The sequence below is a fragment of the Castor canadensis genome, chromosome 5 (genome assembly GCF_047511655.1).
Source record: "Castor canadensis chromosome 5, mCasCan1.hap1v2, whole genome shotgun sequence".
NCBI lineage: Eukaryota > Metazoa > Chordata > Mammalia > Rodentia > Castoridae > Castor > Castor canadensis.
Window position 1 is genome coordinate 122861458 of NC_133390.1, and position 22022 is coordinate 122883479.

Genomic DNA, 22022 nt, shown 5'->3' on the forward strand with positions numbered 1-22022 from the left:
TAAGCCAAACTGAAAGACTTGGAACATACTTGCCCCAGAACAAATTGAGGGTTCCATCTCACTGAAAGACAATCATTTAAAACCCTGGACCTTAAGTTGTTCTAGGACTGAGGTGTTTTGAAAGAATGGCAGTAGAATTAAGGTTCGTGATTCCTTCTGCTCCCCCTACAGCAACTTCTACCAGTTCCTAACATAGCAAAGGCCACTGAGATCATCAGGTCTGGTGTTGGTGACAACAGTGATCAATTTCTGAGCTTTTACCATGGGTCAGGTTCTTGGTTAATACTTGGTATCTTCATGTGGGTTATAAATTTTATCACACCAGTCTTCAGATTTACAAAGAAAAATCATTTTGTCTTCATGATTTTCCAACAGAAAAACAATCTTAAATGTAAGTCCTGCCAAATTATGTGTCTTACTTTATTCCAGTTTCTTCAGCCTCTCTGGATGTGTCTCTTAGATACATATGGAGTTTTTTTAATTTCCTCTCCTTGCTCCTCTTGAACATAGTGTCTAGAATTCATATGCTTATCACTGGTGGATAATGGAGACTATATACTCATAGAGTAGGTCTTCGGTTCCTGTAGGCCTTGCCTTGGGGTGGCTAGAATGGTCGACTGCACAGAGTGAAGATCAATCAGGTCCAACCTGGCCATTTGGAGCCTCCTGCTTGCTGTCTTACTGCTAGAGACTGCAGTCCTGTCCTTTTTATGAAGCTCTCACACATTGCAAACTCTGACCCAAGGTGTATGTCAGTCCACCTTCCATTTGTGAATTTTGTGTCCCTAAATAGTATGTATAGGAATATCTGCATCTTTCATGCCAGGTGCATGCCAGGAGAACAAATCCACTTCCTTAGGCTCATCTGTCCACTTCTTTTTCAGTCAATAATGTATTTTCATTCCCACTCCCTGATGGCAAGGAGTAGAGATGAATATGGGGTTTCCCAAGAAAGAAGGGAAGTATACCATTAAACTTTGTGTTTCAGAGGTCTTCTACTTCCATCTGAATGTTTTTTATTAGCCTCATACTTCAAATGCAGGATCAAAAGTAAGGAAAATGTAAATTCTGAAATTTGACCTTCTTTCTTTTTCTTTATTAACTTTCTTCTGTTTAACACTATCTGAACCCAGAAGCATGACTTATGCTTCCTTTTTCTGCCTACCCCAAACTCCTTACTTTACATCTTGGGTTATTGTTGTACTCTGACTGTCCTTATTCTGGTTCCTCAGAAACAGACAAGAGTTCAAGTAGAAGCAGTTTACTTAGAAGGGTAGCATGTACCAAAGTGGGTTAATAAGAGAGAGAGGGTGAGCAGGATATAAATGGTCAGTTATTGCACTGAATGCTGGACCTTATTCCCATGATGAACCTCAGGGTAGCACTGATGCATCAATGCCTGTCACTTGTAAGTTGAGGACTACTCCATTTGGGGTAATGGACCTATTCTTTTTCTGACTGTGTTAAGTACATAAATATGTACCTGTGTTAAAATTCATAGAATGATGAACCACAGATGGCAACTAAACATAAACAAAGATATCCAACAACATATGTCTTTAAGAAATTTCACATGTCAAGGGGAGAGTACGTATGGGAGATATGGGAATAGGTAGAAAACCCAAAATATGAAAGTGTTTGATGTCCCCACTCCAGAGGAACTAATATAGAAACCTTAAAGCGACAGAGGTTAACATTGAGAGGAGGATCAGGAACCAATGTAAAGATCAGGTAGAGATGAATCAACTTGGGTTGTAACACATTTGTACATGGAAAAAATGCTAGGAATCTTTCTGTATAGCTATTCTTAACTCAACTAGCAAAAATGTTTTGTCTTCCTTATTATGCTTATGTCTTCTCTTCAACAAAATTAGAGAGAAGGACAGAACAGGTTCTGCCTGGAAGTGAGGTGGGGAGGGCGATGGTGGGGGGGACTGACCGAAACAATGTATGCACATGTGAATAAATGAATAATAAAAAATAAAGAAATTCCAAATAACACAATAAGATACACTGGTCACCAATTAAAATAGTGACATTCTAAAACATTGACAACATCAAGTAGCAGCAAAGATGTGGACAGCAGGAACTATCATTCATTGCTGGTGGAAGTGCAAAATGGTACTGCTATATTGGAAGACAGTTTGTCAGCTTCTTACTTTTTCTATATGATACAGAAATCATGTCCCTCTATTATTTTACCTAAATAATTTGGAAGCTTTTGTCTACCCAAAAACCTCAACATGAATGTGTGCATCACCTTTATTCATAACTGCTAAAACTTGGAAGCAATCAAGATGTCCTTCAGCAGGACAAGGGATAAAGAAACTGTGATACATCCATACAATAGATACTACTCAGTGACTGGAAAGAATGAGCTATCAAGCCATGGAAAAAAACATAGAAGAACTCTAAACAAGTGTTTTTAGGTGAAAGAAGCCAAAGTGAAATGGCAGACAGGTATGTATGTATTATAACTCAAAATGGCTCATCCCTTCTATTTTTCTCCTTTCTACTTTAGTCCCTCCCCTTCTTATGGTGACTTCAATAGGTTTAAAAATTCTATATTCATTCTTGTACAGGAAGTCCATCAACCATATTCACCTTCTTAGCTTTCCTCTTTTACCCTCCCCCTCTGGTATGTGACCTTTCCTTAGTGTGACCTGTTTTCTATAATATTACTTGTATTTATATTAGGCCTATATTCCACATATGAGAGAAAGCCTGTGGTCTTTGGCTTTCTGAACCTGACAAACTTCACTTAAGATGTTGTTCTCTAGTTCCATCAGTTTACCTGCAGATGACAAAATATCATTCTTCTTTGTGACTGAATAAAATTCCATTGTATGTAAGTGTCACATTTTCTTAATCCATTCATCAGTTATAGGGCATCTTGGCTGTTTCCATAGTTTGACTATTGTGCATAATGCTGCAATAAACATAAGTGTGCAGGTGCCTTTGTTGTAACCTGACTTACATTCCTTTGGGTATATCCTTAGGAATGATTACTGCATCATACGGCAGTTCTATTTTTTTTTTTGAGGTGTCTCCATACTGTTTTCCATAGTGGTTGTATAATTACACTCCCACCTACACTGTATGAGGGTTCCTTTTTCCCCACATCCTTGCGAACATTTGTTTTTGTTTATGTTTTTGATGATAGCCATTCTAACAGGAGTGAGGTAGAACCTTAATTTGGTTTTGATTTGCATTTCCTTAAAGCTCAGGGATGTTGAGCATTTCTCCATGTGCTTTTTGACCATTTGGACTTCTTCCTTTGAAAAACTCTATTGGGTGAGTGGTACCATTTGGAGTGGGGAGGATATAAGGAAAGGGTATAGGAAAGTGAATATGGTAGAAATATTTATGTACACATGTATGTAAATGGAAAAATGAGAACTGTGTAATAACTGTCCCAGGAATGGGGGGAGGAAGGATAAAGGAGAATGATGGAGTGGGTGAATTCAACTATGATATATTGTAAAAACTTTGGTAAATGTCACAATGTACTCCTGGTACAACAGTAATAAAAATAAAAACCATTTAAAAAACCAAAATGAAAAGGCAGCATATTGTATTATTCCAACTATAGGACATCCTGCAAAAGGCAAAACTATGGTGGCAGTAAAAGCACCAGTGGATGCCAACAGTTGGGAGAAGGAAAAGATGAATAGGCAGAGCACAGAGGATTTTTAGGGGAGTAAAACTATTCTGTATTATATCATGATATGTGCATGTCAGTATAGTCTAGCTAAAATCCATAGAATGTACAACAGAAAGAGTGAACACTAATGTAAACGATGGACTTTGGGTGATAATGATGTGTCAAAGTAGGTTCCTGGATGCTAACAAATGTGTTATTCTCAGATGCTGAGAGTGGGGGAGGCTATGTATGTGCAGGGAGTATATGGGAACTCTGTACTTTCTGCTTAATTTCGCTTTGAACCTAAAATGGCTCTAAAAAATAAAATCTATATTTTAAAAATCTTATAGCGTTCGACACCAAAACAGTCAATTTCATTATATATAAACTGCTTAAATAAATAGAGAAATGAGGAAAGGAAGGAATAATATCAATTTTGACATTAGAAGACACATGATAATATTTTGGCCTGGGTAGTACTTGCTGTCTCTCCTCTAAGGTGGTAAACTTCCCATTTTAGCCAGAGTACAAAAGGATGTGATTCAGAGGAAAGATACTCATTCTTTGATTTAAGTCTCAAATTTTTTTCTCTGCAACCTGTACAAACCCTGCCAGGTATCATTATTTCTCTTATTTTATAAATAAGAAACTTACGAAGCAGAGAGGTTAAATGACTGAACTCTGTTGCTAAGTGCTAAAGCTGTAAATGGAATCCACAACTGTATATTCTCAAAGTTTAGGTTCTAATTATAAAACCCTAAAACAAATGCTCTAAGATAGCAGCTAATAACTGAAATAATTTGGTAATATTGTACCCAGAAAAAATCCTCTAAGGTGGAAAAGGTAGGAGGGGAAGCTGAGGAGGAAAGATGAAGGAAAGTCAGGGATAGAATCATAATACCTTCTGCTCCACTCAGATAAAAATAGTGGGTAGGCACTATCTCCATTCCTATTCAACATAGTACTGGAATTCCTAGGCAGAGCAATTAGGCAAGAAGAAGGAATAAAAAGAATACAAATAGGTAAAGAAACTGTCAAAATATCCCTATTTGCAGATGACATGATCTTATACCTTAAAGACCAAAAAAAATCTACTCAAAAGCTCCTAGACACCATCAACAGCTATGGCAAGGTAGCAGAATATAAAATCAACATAGAAAAATCATTAGCATTTCTATACACTAATAATGAACAAACTGAGAAAGAATATATGAAAACAATTCCATTTACAATAGCCTCAAAAAAAATCAAATACCTAGGTATAAGCTTAACAAAGGATGTGAATGACCTCTATAAGGAAAACTATAAATTGAAGAAAGAGATTGAGGAAGACTATAGAAAGTAGAGAGATCTCCCATGCTCATGGATTGGTAGAATCAACATAGCAAAAATAATTATACTCCTAAAAGCAATCTACATATTTAATGCAATTCCCATCAAAATTCCAATGACATTCATCACAGAGATTGAAAAATCAACTGTTAAATTTATTTGGAAACACAAAAGGCCACGAATAGCCAAGGCAATACTCAGTCAAAAGAACAATGCTGGAGGTATTACAATGCCCGACTTTATAACTATTTAAATTTTACTTATAAATTTTAAATATATAAAATTTTATATATTTAAATTTTAACTATATTATAAAGCAATAGCAATAAAAACAGCATGGTACTGGCACAAAAATAGACATGAAGACCAGTGGAACAGAATAGAGGACCTGGATATGAAGCCACACAACTATAACCAATTTATCTTTGACAAAGGTGCTAAAAATATACAATGGAGAAAAGACAGCCTCTTCAACAAAAACTGCTGGGAAAACTGGTTAGCAGTCTGCAAAAAACTGAAACTAGATCCATGTTTATCACCCTTTACCAATATTAACTCAAAATGGATCAAGGATCTTAATATCAGACCCCAAACTCTAAAGTTGGTACAGGAAAGCGTAGGAAATACTCTGGAACTAATAGGTATAGGCAAGGACTTTCTCAGTGGAACCCCAGCAGCTCAGCAAATAAAAGATAGCATACATAAATGGGACATCATAAAACTAAAAGGCTTTTTCTCAACAAAAGAAATGGTCTCTAAACTGAAGAGAACACCCACGGAGTGGGAGAAAATATTTGCCTAATACACATCAGACAAAGGATTGATAACCAGAACATATGGGGAACTTAAAAAACTAAATTCTCCCAAAACTAATGAACCAATAAAGAAATGGGCAAGTGAACTAAACAGAACTTTCTCAAAAGAAGAAATTCAAATGGCCAAAAAACAGATGAAAAAGTGCTCACCATCTCTAGCAATAAAGGAAATGCAAATTAAAACCACACTAAGATTCCACCTCACCCCTGTTAGAATAGCCATCATTAGCAACACCAGTAACAACAGGTGTTAACGAGGATGTGGGGAAAAAGGAACCCTTCTACACTGCTAGTGGGAATGCAACTAGTACAACCACTCTGGAAAAAATTTTGGAGGCTTTTTAAAAATCTAAATATAGATCTAGTATATGATCCAGCAATACCACTCTTGGGGATATACCCAAAAGAATGTGACTCAGGTTACTCCAGAGCCAGCTGCACACCCATGTTTACTGCAGCACTATTCACAATAGCCAATTTATGGAAACAGCCAAGATGCCCCATTACTGACGAATGGATTAATAAAATGTTGTATCTATACACAATGGAATTTTATGCAGCCATGAAAAAGAATGAAATCTTATCATTTGCAATTAAATGGATGGAACTGGAGAACATTATACTGAGCAAGGTTAACCTGGCCCAAAAGACCAAAAATCATATGTTATCCCTCATATATGGACATTAGATCAAGGGCAAACACAACAAGGGGACTGGACTTTGATCACATGACAAAGTGAGAGCACACAAGGGAGGTATGAGGATAGGTAAGACACCAAAAAAACTAGATAGCATTTGTTGCCCTCAATGCAGAGAAGCTAATGCAGATACTTTAAAGTAACAGAGGCCAATAGGAGAAGGGGATCAGGAACTAAAGAAAAGGTTAGTTTGATAAGAATTAACCTAGAAGGTAACACATATGTACAGGAAAGCAATGCGGGTCAACTTCCTGTATAGCTATCCTTATCTCAACTAGCAAAAACCCTTGATCCTTCCTATTATTGCTTATATTCTCTCTTCAACAAAATTAGAGATAAGGGCAAAATAGTTTCTGCCTGGTAGTGAGGTGGTAGCGGGGGAGAGGGAAAGGGCAGGGAAGATAAGGGAGGGGGTGGGGGTATGGTGGGAGAAATGACCCAAAGATTGTATGCACATATGAATAAAAGAAAAAAAAATAGTGGGCAGGCAAGGAAAATTTCCTCCAGTTATTCTGGACTCTTGAGGTATCTGCAGGCAATAGAGTAGATAAACCCCTGAGCCTTTGACAGCTAGGGTGGTGACACAGAGTTCAGGACCATAAGTCTTCTGTAGTGGGGGGGACTTCTCTACCATTTGGGGCCCTAAGTGCTACAGTTCTTTGTACCCCAGGAGACCTAAAGTCCTACATGTTATAGCACTCTGGTGCCTACCGATATTTGCTGCAGGTCACTTCTTGCCCTCATCACTATTGTCAATTTTACCAGGACAGCTAAGCTTGCTGGCCTTACTGCTGCGCTGTTGTCAGGGCGGCTTCCTCCTTGTCACAGCTGCTTATGTTCTTTTTCTTCATGTTACCAGCTCAGCAAAGGTGGGCAAGATCACTTGAAAAAAACTTTATTGGGATCTAATGTTTTTAACAATAAGGGGGCATCAAGGAGGGTGTCTCCTAGCCACTCACAATGTGAGTTGAGAGGCTGCTTATATAGCCAGAAGAGGAAGGGGACAAGAGTGTCTGCATCCATCACAGCAGTGGCTTCATGTTTGCACCAATTATGGTATACTCTGTTATGTAAATGAAGGATTGTGTCTGCACCAACATGATTTCTGTAGGATTGAAGTGTCCTTTGGCCTGGATGGAAATAGCAGTTATGGCAGTTGGTCGTCTGTTGATCCAAGCACCTTTTAAAAATGTGCTTAAATCAAAGGTTTATCAGTAACAGTACTTAACAATATTTAACAGTGTTATAACAATGCTTAAATTCTATCCCAGTGTCCCAGGGAGTACCTACCATCTGTTTCATTAAAGACTAATGAGAACATAGATATTAAATTTCCATTTCTACCAGTCCTGTCAAGATGTTAAATAATTAGGATATTTATTATGCATTCACTCTAAAAAAAAGGCATCTATTTACTCAAACAAAATTTTATGGAATACCACTTACTTGCTGTTGCTTCAAAAAAACCAAGGATCCTTGTCATGGATTATCTAATTTAAAATAACATTGCTAGTTAAATCTTGATATTTTGGAATTTTCCTTAAAATTACTCTATGAATTTGGTGACCTTCCTTCTTCCATCTCTTGATCTGAAATTCAATCAACAACCAAGCAACCAAATAAGCAAATAAAAACCATTACAGTGTTAATTCTATGGGATATAGCAAATGCAGTGCTAAGGGGAAAGTTTATAGCTTTGAATGCCTACATTTAAAAAAAAGTAAGTTCTGGTAAGTTGTGCTTTCATTTTCATTAAATCCAGGAACTTTTTGATTTCTTCCCTTATCTCTTTGATGACCCACTGGTCATGGAGCAATGTGTTGTTCAGTCTCCAGATGTTTCAGTATTTTCTGCTATTTCTTTTGTTGTTGAGTTCTAGTTTTATTCCATTGTGATAAGACAGAATGCAAGGGGTTATTTCAATTTTCTCATATTTATTAAGACTTGTTTTGTGTACAGTAGTATGATATATTTTGCAGAAAGTTCCATGAGCTGTGGAGAAATATGTGAGATGTGCTGGGCTCTGATGGGTTACACCTGTAATCCTAGCTACTTCAGAGACTGAGATCAGGATGATTATGGTTCAAGCTCAGCACAGGCAAGAAGTTTACCAGATCTCAATTCAACAAATAGCTGGGTATGGTGGCATGTACCTGTCATCCCAAGTTGTGTGGGAGGCTGAGATCAGGAGGATCATGGTTCCAGGCCACTCCAAGCAAAAAAGTTTTTGAGACAATAACTCAACAGAAAAAAAAAAAAAAAAAGCTGGGTGTTGTAGAGTGTACCTGTCATTCCAGCTACAGAAGGAAGCTTAAAGAGGAAGATTACAGTCCAGGCTGGCCTAGGCAAAAAACAATACCCTATCTCCAAAATGTCTGAGAGGCTAAATAAATATATAGAGTAATGGTTTTAAAAACTCAATGTATATTAGAATCACCTGGAAAGCTCAACAAAACACAAATTTCTAGGCTTAGTTCCAGAGCAAAAATGGCTGGAGGCATAGCTCAAATGGTAGAGCACCTGCCTTGCAACCATGAAGCTCTGAGTTCAATCCCTAGTACCACCAAAAAAAAAAAGAGAGAGAGAGAGACAGAGAGAGAAAGAAAAGAAAGGCCTGAGATGGAATCCTAATTCACCTGCTCTTTGAGTTTTAGCAAATTGTATAACTGTTGCAATCTTCCATTTCCTCATTGTTTTTAGCTGTCACACCTGTCATACCAATAAGGAAGATATTGTGAGTCAGTTGCTTGGCATTTTAATCTACCAAAATAGTGAACACTCAGCTTATAGTTGAGTAAACTGGTGAGTGGGTTCTAGTGCTACTTCTCAACAAAGGCTACTGGGAATCACACTAATACTTACAATATACTTGTTCCTACTATCATACAAGTCTGAGAGGTTAAATAAATATATACAGGGATGGTTTTAAAACCTCAGTGTATATTAGAATCACCTGGAAAGCTCAACAAAACACAAATTTCTAGGCTTAGTTCCAGATTCTGATTAAGTAGGTAAAAGACAGAGTCCAAGATTTTTCATTTCTGACATTTTCCTGGGTTATATTGGTACTACTGGCTCTAGGACTACACTTTGAGAATGGATTTTCACTTTCCCTCATTTGTCTTCACCCTACACAGCTGCCCACTAGAATCATTCAATAATCTTTCAAAATTATTAATGCCTGAGTCCTATACTATGGGCATAGGATTTAATAACTGATCTATGGTGGAGTCTGAATTTTAGAGTTTTTAAAAGCTTCCCAAGTGATTCTAATGAGAAGTGAAGACTGAGAACCAGGGCCTAAATGCATGTCAATGGAGCCTGGCATCTCAAACTTTAGTACTCAGATCTAAGCGTGGGGAGCTGGTGATAAATGCACAAATTCAGACCCCACTAAGACCAAACTAACTAGAATATGCTTCTAAAAAGATTTTTAATTGCCATATAATAATTATGAAGATATATGAATTATACTGTGATATTTCACATGATACATGTACACAATGTGTAATGAACAAACCAGGTTAATTAGCATAACCATAATCTCAAAATTTTATTGTTTCCTTGTGTTGGGGGCACTAAAAAAGACTCTCTTCCAGCTATTTTGGAATATACACTAAATTACTATTAACTATACTTATCTTACTGTGCTATCAAACACCAGAACTTAATCTTCCTATCTAACTGTATTTTTGTACCCATTAACCAACTCTTCTCTGTCTTCCCCTCTCACCTATCCTTGATAAACTCTGGTAACCACTATTTCACTCTAATCCTATGAGTTCTACTCTTTTAGCTTCCATCTATGAGTGAGAATATGTGGTACTTGTATTTCTGTTTCTGGTTTATTTCACTTATAATTTCCTCCAGTTCCATCCATATTGTCACAAATGACAGGACTTCATTCTTTTTCATGGCTGAATTATACAGAATCTTCGTTTTAAACAAGATTCTTGTAAAGAATCTCTGTACCCATTAACATTTGAGAAGCCTCATATAGAAAGTCCTCCCTCCCAGCTCGTATCAAAAGAGTTTCCAGATCTCATCTTTGCCCTAGACCTTCTCCTTTTTAAGATTCCAAGATTTAGAACAAATGAAGAACTCCCTATCTGTGGCCTCTCCCCAAAGAGAGTGACTTTTACCTTCCACATTACAGGCATGAGCCTAAGGAGCTTTCTCTCTTTGTCCTTGCATTTTCTCCCCCACCCCCATCTTCCCAGACTCAGTTTTCATCATCAGACACAGCCTTCATCACACCTATTTATTAACACCAAGGCTTCTTGCTCATATTCAAGTAAAGAGAGAGGCAGGATCAGTGTCTTAGTAGGATTGAGAAAAATGAAAATCTTCCTTTAAAAAATGTTAGCACCTGATTTCTCTTCCAAATTACCCTAACACAGAGATGTGCTGAGAAGGTAATAAAATAGAATCCTTATCCACTATAGGCTGGGAAGTGAAAAGTGACATGGAAAGATCCGATTGTATTAGTGCAGAAATTATAAGGTGTCTATGACCAGAAAACCCTGAAATGTGCTAATTGAATGCCCTCAGATGCCATTATCAGTGAAGCCCCTTTGGAGCCAGCAGCATAAGGAAAGCTGAGCAGAAACCTGAGTTAACAAACCAGAGAACTAAGAGAACTGACCAAAGGAAGGGACTGTGGTGCCTGAATCCACAGAGGAGGAAGGTGTTTGTGCATGTAGGTTCATCAGGAATACTCTACAAATGAGATAAAACCACCTCAGGCTGAGTATGCTATTATGTCTTCAAAACTCAAAGAGAAGACAAGCTTCACTTTTAGAGAAAATGATAACAGCCATGATGGGAATATGTGCATGTACACAGGCACTAATATACACACATGTGTGCATGTCCACATGCACACTCAAAACCACAACTCTTGCTACTTAAAATATGGTCCATATTTTCATAAGGAAAATACTCTAAGAATGTTGTTATAATACTTGGGTACTAGTTTTCTTAAAGACTACCTTTATTTTGTTCTAGTATTTATCACTTTAGCTATGTGCTTCCTGAATCTAAGAACCATGACTTATTTTGCTTTATATCAGACTTTGGAGCAAACAAAGCAATGGGCTTAAGCCAGAGCAGTTATTCAATCAATGTTTATAATTACTGACAAATTACTAATGATAAATGAAAGCTCAGAATTATGGCTTCTCTGCACTATTCTTTGTGTGTGTGTATGTGTGTGTTCCAACTGCCAAAGGCATTGTTAGGATTTTTATTTCCCTACTAAGATTACATGTTCTTTGAATGCAGGGCTACATTTGATGTTTAACATATTAACTAATGTAAGAGGTGGGTGCTTCAAAGCTTCTTTTGCTGAAAAGCACTGACTCCTAACTTGGGCTAACAAATTGATTAAAAGCAGGAGAAAAGTTTGACATCCTTGCCTCCATTTTGTATTTGTTTTTGCTCTAAGCCATTCTCTCTGCAGTCACTTGACCTTGGGTTCCAGGAAAAATCAGGACTTACTGGAAACATGTTACAAAGAGGAATGGAGGAAACTCTCCAAAGGAAGAGAACATCAGAGCCTCTCAGGACCAGGGATAGCTTCTTTGGAACCACTTCCAAAATGAAGACTAAGCTAATGGATCTACCAGAGCATAACTGTGACCAGGTGCATACCTCTCTCCCTTGCCCCCAATTCTTTCTCTATTTTAACCCATAGTTCATGTCTATACCAAAAGATGGCTAAAGATGAACTAAACTGCTATCTAGACATGGCATGCCCATGTCACATAATAAACCTTTGTCTGCCCTTCACCATGTCTCTTTATTTGGTGTTGTAAGGGCCAGTGGCCAGACCTGACATGTGGAATCTCAGTTGTTTGGGCCTGGGGACTAAAACTTAGTTTTAGTAACACTGAGGGTTTATTCAGTACTTAAAAATTTCACTGAATGTCATCAAGTTTTCATCCAGCTAGGAGACATTTTTACATGCAAACACTTGAATCTATGTCAGTCTATCTATAATAAAATATTCTGAAATTTCATCTCTATTAAAGTACTTTAGAGGCAGGCTAGAAATAGGAAAAGTTTGGAGCTCCTGTAGGTTGCCCAGGGATGGCCCAGATCACCCTCACCTGGCTGGGAACTACCCATGCCCTTCCCCACTCATATTGTTGGGTGGGAATCTCCTGGGTCTGCCCTCCCCATGGGTTAGTGTAGGTTTTTAAAGCACCTGAAAAAGAAAAGCATACTCTCTCTGCTGGCTCACCTGTGCCCCACCATGCTCCCTTTGTATTTCCTTTCCTAACTTTTGATAAACCCCATTCACACCCACCACCACCACCACAGGATTTTCTGGAGCTGAGGCAGTGAAAAACACAAAGAAAGGATGAAAAACACAAAGAAAGGATAAAAAACAAGATATCCCTCTTCCCATTAACCCCCCCACTCCCTTAGGGGCTCATCGATCCTTCAGATTCAAGTTAGAATTCTCTTGGAGCTCTTTTTGTCTGACCTGATGCTTACTTTCAGCTGTTTTAGGTCTAAAGCAGGAAATAGTAGGGGAGAGAAATGGTTCTGTGGTACTTCACATTCTAGCTTTTCCCCCAAAACAAAACTCTTGCCACCATTTACATTTTGGTCTCCTCAAAGAGACCCTGCATTCCATCAGAGTTTCTGTTTTTTTGTTTGTTTTTGCTTTGTTTTGTTTTTTATGCATGTGTCCCTTGAAAGAGACAGGATAGAGTATATTTACTCTACTTTGGACATCCAAGAAAAGATATCTTAATTACTATAAGGACTCTGGCTTTATGTCTAAAAGTGTCCAAAAAAAATGTCTTACCTGATATTTGAGAACTGTCTTAGATTTTACCCAATAACTGGGGAGAAAAGAGTAAAGTGAATTACATTTCAGTTTAATGGTTACATATAGTTAAATCTTTGTAAGACATACTGGCAGCTATTTCACCTTCAGTAATCAACTCTACAGAGCTGAAAAGAAAAAGAAAAAAAGTCTACAAATACCCAAAATGCTTAATTATTTTTTAGAGTAGACAGGAAAAAGAAAAAGCTGCAGACTATAACTTTGGATCTCTGCTTCACTGAATCACCAAATTAAAGGGAAATCTTCAGCCATGGCTTCAGATTAAGGCAAGATGGAACTTCATCAGTCCATGCTATTGTTGAGGGATTGATTTAAAGACAAAAGACTTAAATTTTGCTGGTCCCAAACTATGGAGAATTTTACCCACACAAAGGCCCCATTTGCCAACGCAAATCTGGTAATTGGACACTTAATTACCCTATTTGCACACATAAATGAGGGGTGTTCCTGCAAGAAATCAGAGTCCACTCCTAAAACTTTGGCCCCAAGCAATGAAGCCACATGTTTTTATCAACAGTTAAGTTGATTAGAATTGTGTTTCTTTCTGCTCATGTTAGGACACATGTATTTTCATTGGTGCCTGATGTCTATTGAATTAAAAGCTTAGTTTAGAAACTTATTTTATGCAGAAAACCTAGATAGTAATTGCTAGCTATGTGCCAAGATCCTTTCAATATATAGAGAATGCAAGATCTGAATGAAAAAGAAATATTCTTTGCAACCTCATATGCTTGGGCAGAATCTTTAGTCTTACTGTCACAACAAAGACAGAAGGGCCTTTTTATAAAAACACCTTAAGCAATATTTCCAGCATAGGTTACTCTCTTGGATAAATGGTTCAAGCCTTTCATTTTCCCATTTCCCTAGGGCAGGAAAAGGAGTGATTTTTTCCTGAATATCTTCTAGCTAGATGGTGTCATAATAATGTCCTTGGGGGAAAATGTTCTTTGATTTGGAAACAGGTATTGTAAATAGGCCCATCTGGATTTCCTCTCCATAAACAGAAATGTCAAGATTTGGCTATTCTGATCTTAGGTTATGCACAGATCTGGGTTCTGGTCCAGGCTCTAACTCAAAGTAGCCAAGTACCACTGAGGACAGATGCAATTCCTTTCAAGTTTTGAATAGAGAGGGGAAAGGGAAAACATGCAAGGAGGTTCAGGCAGCAAGACTGGAAATAGAGATAGGCAGTGAGCAGCCTATAAGGTTTAAAAGGTGGAGGAGGGTGAGCATTAAGGAATGATCATTAGATTCTGTGATTTGAAGGTCAGTACTTAATTTTATCTCTGTCCATTGAATGATGACTTAATTATTATCATTATTTATTGAGTGCCCTTGCATGGGGAGTATTGTCTAAGGTGTCCCAATTACTCAGAGAAAAGAAATGAGCTTTCTATCTATAAAGGAATCACAACAGTATTTCTTAAATAAAAACTAACCAACATGAAAGAAGTAAACAAGACAGAGTCAGAAAAAAAAAACTATTACTGGAAAGTCAGCACAGCTATCTATCTTGGTCTTTGAATCTGGCAAGGGAAAAGTTCAGGCAAGAAGCAAAAACAATGAAAGTGCTAGTGAAGTTTACTAGGAAATAAATTTAATATAACAAGATAAAAATAGGGAGAAATGTGGGGAAAAGAAACATTTTTTGCTCCCCATTTAGGAAATTGGAGTAAAGTCTCAAAATGGTGGTCTTTTTCTCTAGTCTTATCCTTTCTGGTCTGGGAAAATACACGTGGTCATATCTAGTAACCTTAATCATTAAGATAAAGGATCTTGGTAGCTGAGATGGGTGTTAAAACAGGGAAATATCGTCCAGGCCTATCCAAAACACAGGAACAGTAGGTGCATTAGGATCTCCTTTTGCTAGACAGACATTTCATTCTTTCTGTCCCTCAACCCATCCAAGGAATCATAGACCCTGTATGTCTCCATAATCTTGTAATTTAACATCTAAAATGAGATGGGAGGAGGCTAGATGCTCTGGCTCTTTAGTTTTTACTTTCTCCTTCATACTCAATCTCTGAGTCTGGCCCTTTTAATATTTGTTTCTAAAATTTCTCTGTCTCCTCATCTGTCTATCCTTCCTCATCCATCACTCATGGCTAACTGCTACCTAACCACTTGATGTGAGGATGAAGGAATAGATGGCTTTTGAGTTCCTGCACAGTGTATGTGGAAAAATAGAAGTTTCTCTCCCAGCCTAGGATCAAACTATGGAATGATTAGACCAGGAGTGCATCCACCATTGTGGTAAGTTCTTTAGGGTCAGCAGATGCCAAATCATGCAAAGGATCTGTGCACCAAGCAAATGCCACCAACACACTGAAACCAGGGAACTCTGGAACCAGACCAGCCTTCACTTCATCACTTCTGGATTATAGGGCATCTACTTCCATTATTGCTCATGTGGACAAACAAACATATACATGCATCCATATATGTATACATACAAATCATGTAGAGAGGGAAATTTGAAATGAATACTCACTTTTATTCTCCTTTCACTTTGAAAATATAAAACAAATACATCTCTTCTTGGTTATAATTTTATATTTATTTCTAAGGCTAATAGTGAGAAGAAATTCTTCTCTGCTAATGGGCAGAGTTATATGTGAAAATTGCTATTTTGAGGACAAAAACCTAAGTACAAGCCCTATCTACCATATTAATTATAAAATTGACTTTCTCCATAAAAAGTATTTTTTAATATTCATCTTGATTATCCTTTTACTTCTTTCTTTTCTTCTTTTTTGAGAAGCTGCAGGTGCCATCTGATGGAGTTGACCAAAAGCTGTTGACTCTGTTAGCTGAGCATAGAGCTAGCAGTGTTTAGAGATGCATTATCAGATGTTAAACACTTTGACCAAATTTGAGGTAAAGTGGGTAGAAAAAAGTTTTTTCACAATTAAAAACCCCAAAAGGCCAGGAGTTGTGGCTCATGCATATAATCTCGGCTACACAGGATTGAGATCAAGGCTGAAACTGGGAAAGGGAGGCAAAAATCTTCAAGATCCTATCTGGAAAACAATTAAAGCAAAAAGGGCTGGGAGTGTGACTCCAGCTGTAGAGCACATGCTCACCAAGTGGGAGGCCTTGAGTTCCAAACCATCCTCATACCACCAAAAAAATACCCCAAAATTCTGTGACCTTATGCTGCCAGGCTCACTAACCATATCATTTTACTTAATACTCTCTGTCACCTGAAGGTGGGTGTTAACATTTATTTATTTTTATTAGCATATAATAATTGTACAATGGGATACATTGTATCATTTACATATGTGCTTACAATAGATTTTAGATTTACTTCTATTGTTTTCCTTCCACCTCCCACTCCCTCTTCCAGAGCAATTTCAACAGGTTTCATTCTTCTATTTTCATATATGAGTACAAAATACATCTACCATATTCACACTCATTCACCCTTTCCATAGGCCCACCCACCTCCCACTGGTACCCACCCTTGGAAAAGACCTATTTTATCCTCCTGACCTTCATGTTTTTAAGTGTATATTGATAGTCCAAGCAAGTTTCTCCTTGGTATTTCAGGCCTGTATATATCATGCCTTAATCAAGTTAACCCACCTATTAGTTACTCTTTTTCTATCCTGTGCTCCCCTAATATTCAACAGCTTTCAGTGCATTACATTATATTGTATTCATATATAGATGGGTTGTTTAAATATTTTTTATTCTCTAAGATTTTCTTCTCCTCTCCCACATCCCATTATCCTCTCAGACAGACCCACTAACACAGTCTTTTTCTCTCTCTCACCATATATATATATATATATATATATATATATATATATATATATATATATATAACACACATGTATTTATGGTCATGTATGTATTCATATATACATTTATCTTATAGTCTAGCTTCCATGTAGTTAGCATTTATTTCATAGATGAAAAGAATGCTGTTTAGAGAATATTGGCAGCTTGCATAATGCCATCAAGTCAAGGAGTAAATTTCTGTTGTTTATAAGTCACCCAGACTAAGGAATTTTGTTGTAGAGGTCCAAAAGAACTATTGCACTCATTTGCTTCTTATCGCCAACTTTTTCTTCCACTTTAGCAACAAGATGACTGATAAGATGTAGAAAATCCATTTAAGAACATGTGACACATCTTGTTCTTACAGGAGTAAAGCAACTATTTCAGTCTGCCAATATACAATTTTATCAATACACTATTAAAGTTATAAATCATTGTACACTTGCCCAAAGAGTGTATTCACTATTCAGAAATTGCAATATTTGGCAGAAGAATCTAAAAAAGTTAATATTTGGTTATTAATTAAATTATTGAAGTATGAAGTGAATAGCAATAATATGAAAAGACAGTTTTCTTGTAGCAGGGACAAATTTTGTGCCTATAACTCATTCCATGCAATACCCATTGCATTCTTACAAAAAAAAGCACTTGGGTTTTTGACTATCATGTCCCTTCAGTTTGTTTCCTGCTATTTGTTCATTTCATAGATATATTTGTGATCTATATGCTATTCTTTGTGCTAAAACACTAAGGATAGAGAAATGAATGAGAAATTCTCACCTCCCTCAAGATGGGGGGTCAGGAGAAAGAGAAAGAAAGAAAGAGAGGGGGAGAGAGAGAGAGAGAGAGAGATCAATCCAGGCAGAGGAAAAGGCACATGCATGACTTGGAAACTTAAAAGGACATAGTACATTCTAAGATAGTAGAAGTTCTTACAGAGGAGGGCTGGGAAGTAACATTTGGTACCAGATTGTGGAAAGTTTAGTGTGCTGAGATACAAAGCCCAAGCACAATAACAAAGGCAGAAGCCAGACAATGGATAATGTTAAGTTGCTAAGTTTGGTATAAAAATAATCAGAAGTTAATTTTTTTCTTTAATAGAAATGTAATTTCATAGGAGCATGATTGATGAGCTGTGATTGAAAGTGTCTGTGGAACTATGTTAGGCAAGAGATGAGCGCTGCAGCAGTGAGGGGTAATAGAGTAAAGAGGGTAGACTGCCCCCACTAATGGATTTTGACCAAAGGGATGCTGTACCTCTTTCAAGTCTAGATAAAGAAAATTGGCAACTTCTGGTTTAATCTCTGGGAGCCCCCAGCTGCTACTTGAGCGATCCAATTACACTGCATGGAGAAGCCAAAAGTCTTCAGGGCATGTGAGACAAGTCATCTTGCATCCTCTAGATCACATCACTTGAATACTACTGAATAACCAAGTGGCGTGGCAGAATCATTTGATCAACTTTTATGTGAATCTCTGTCTCACAAAATAATAAAATTATTATTTTTTAGATGGCTATCCACCAATACATAATCAAAACACAAGGCTTAAATTAAAATATTTTGATTGATAAAGAGTTTAGGTTCAAGATAATTCTAAGATAGAACCAGTAAGACTTGGAAACCAAATGAAGTTGTGAATTGAAAAGAGAAGATTTGAAAAATATAATTAAAACTTACTGGATATCACCTATTTGGCAGACATAGTACAAAGATAAAAAGCTTTAATCATAAATATCGCCTATCCTCTAGGCCTTGAAATCTACTGATAAACTCTTATAATTACCAAACCCTAAAACAGTTCAGTTGTATTTATTAGAGATTAGTGTTGGTGGGTCTGGATACCTAGGGCAAATGAGTGAGTCATCCATCCCCCATGGAGAGCACCATGAGCCCTGCACCTGAGAAGGAGTTATAAATCTGCATTCCTACTCCCTGAGAAGGAGATACAGGGTCTCATAAATCTGCCACAGAGCTGATAAACAAAATGCTGTCAAAGTTGTCCCCCGCCCCCGCCCCCCACAATAAGGGGCAAACAGACCAGCTCATCTAAGACAGCCCACGTGCAAATACACGGCCAATAGAAAAAAAACACCTAACTGATACCCTAACCCAGAGTTAAAGCATCCATAAAAAGCCCCAGCCTTCACCTGTGCAGCAAGATACTGGCTTCTGGGCTCTGCTGCGCTTCTCTAGCTATAGCTTTTCTTTTCTCTCTAATAAATCCTACTTTATATACTGCCTTTGGCTCATAATTCAGCTGCCTCATGAGCCAGTTCTCTGGCCTGTGAAGGCAAGGATCCTCGACCCCAGCTTGCAACACTTCGACACCGGCACATAACAGTGTCATGATTCCTAATAAGAAATGCCTTCTCTTTGTAGCTTTGCAAACATAAGATATTTTGTTCAAGAGTAAAGACCTAGTAGGAAACAATTTGAATGCAGACTAATATAAACTTAGCAAGTTTAGATCTCATTTGCTAGCAAGAGGATGTGCCCACTATATACTCTAAAACTCCATGACAGAATACCAGTTCTTCTCTACCACCTGAGAGAAATGACAAAGAGGATTTTAAAACAGATAAGTCACTCCCTAATGCAATATATTAATTATAGGAAAAACTGGAGGAGGGGGTGGTATGTGAACTATATGTATTATTTGCTCAATTTTTATGTCCATCTAAACTATTACGGGTATGGAAAACTCAAACAGAAACATGGGACAATGAGGGAAGGAAGCCACGTTTTATTTTGCTGGCACACTCAGCAGACATGTGTCCAAAGGCTGAGCCCAAGAACAAAGGGGTCTCACAGAGGTCACAGAGGCAAAAAAAAGGTTTAACCCATATATGTTTATATGCAATTCTATAGGCTACTTCACCCTAGTGCTAAGTGCCCTTCTACCCTCAATGCTATGTGACCCTCTTCACGTTTGAATTCGTTAGGTTTTATCTCTCTGCCATGTCATCCCTTTCCCCCTGCTACATTATCAGAACACAGGCTGTCTGTTTCTTTCCCTGCTATTATTCCCCCCTTTGATGCTAAGACTCACCTAGGGTCAAAGAGCATCATCTTTATTTAAGGGTTTATATTTCCATAGCATCATTACATGGGAGGCTATTTTTCTTTCTATACTGGCCTCCATAATGGTCCTGACAGACTGAAATACCAGAATAACCAGGCAGGGTAATGTCAGACACACTACCAAGATTAGACTCACCACTCCTAACAGGGTTTTGAATCCACCCAAAGCAGAGAACCACCCGCATTACCTCTGATGTGAGAACCCAGGTGTGAAGTCAGTTACTCTCTTGTCTAGTTATAGATTTGATAGGCATTTAAACTGGCCCCTTTCCAAGACCATTCCTCACTCATGAGGGCACCTCCACATACCCAGCAGTTTGAGACATTTGGTTCTCCAGCAATCCTTTCTGCCAGGTCTACAAAAAGATTTTTTCCTATTGTTGGGAGGTCCAATCTTTTACCTAATTCTTTTCTGATTTTATTATACAGTGGCCCAGTGCTTTGATTGGCAGCCAGTCCCAGTCTGGATGAGAGTACTTTGACACTTGGTGTGCTGTCTCTCTAAGTTGTTCCCAAGCTATGTCCTGGACTCCCCCACCATCAGAGCTTCCCCAATATCCCAAATAAGCCCAGCAGATCCATTCTCCCTACTTGCCATGACAAATGTAGCCTGCATTGTTCCTTTACTCTGGGACTTCCAGGATTGCCAACCAGCAACCTTGCAAACCTGAGGAATATAGGAGCTGATGTAACATCTGACCTGTTGGCAGGTGTATGATATAAAGTATGGGTGTGCAGAGGTCCCAACAAAGGCTCTCTTATAACATTCAGTACTTAGGGGAAACCTTGCAAGGGATTCCATGTATATAGAGGAAAGCAGGGGTGCATCCCATGTTCAAGCTTTTGCCATGCATAGACTAGTCAGCTTCCACAGTGAGTAGAGCAGGGCTGTTGTTTCATTGTTCATGGTCCCCTGTTTTTTCCCAGGAAGTGGAGTCCTGCCAAGGAAGGGGGCTGATGTTCCTTGTCTGAGGAAGGGCTGATTTTCTGGAGGGTGATCTTACTTGGAGGAGCTGGATTGGGGATGCACTCCCACTCTAGAGAAACTGGCTTGACTTGGCTGTAGTGGATCCAAGGAGCTATCTCTGCTAATTTAATTGCAGTAGGGGTAGACAAAATAACAACAAAAGGGCCTCTAAATGAGGATTTAATGGTTGAACATTCCATTCCTTTACCCAGACTGCATCCCCTGGCCTGAAAGGGTGCGTGAGAATTGTCAGGCTGTCAGGAAGTCTCTCCTGGACCCAGTCATTGGTCTTTGAGAGAGTCAACCTGAGGGCCTGCATCTGCTGCCTCAAGGTGAGGTCACCTGTTTCCTTAAGGTCCCCCCTTATGCCCATGATTAAGGGTAATGGGTGTCCATAAAGGACTTCAAAGGGTGACAACCTTGTCTGCTTCATGGAACTAAATCTAATCCTTAGTAATGTTACAGGCAATAATTGATCCCACTGCCAATGGGTCTCCTGACAGTTTTCTTAACTGTAATTTTAGGGTCCTATTCATGCATTCCACTTTTCCTGAACTCTAGAGTAGGCCATATGCAACTTTCAGGTGATTCCTAGGCCCCTTAGCCATCAGCTGTACCACCTCTGCCACAAAGGCTGACCCATTATCTGACCTAATAGACACAGGTATTCCAAACAGAGGGATGATTTCGTTTAACAGACATCTGGCCACCTCCCAGGCCTTTTCAGTCCATGGGGAAGTCTTCCACCCACCCTAAGAAGGAAAAAACAAACACCAACAGATATTTGCATCCTCAAACTTGTGGCATTTCAGTGAAGTCCATGATCAAGTTTTCAAGAG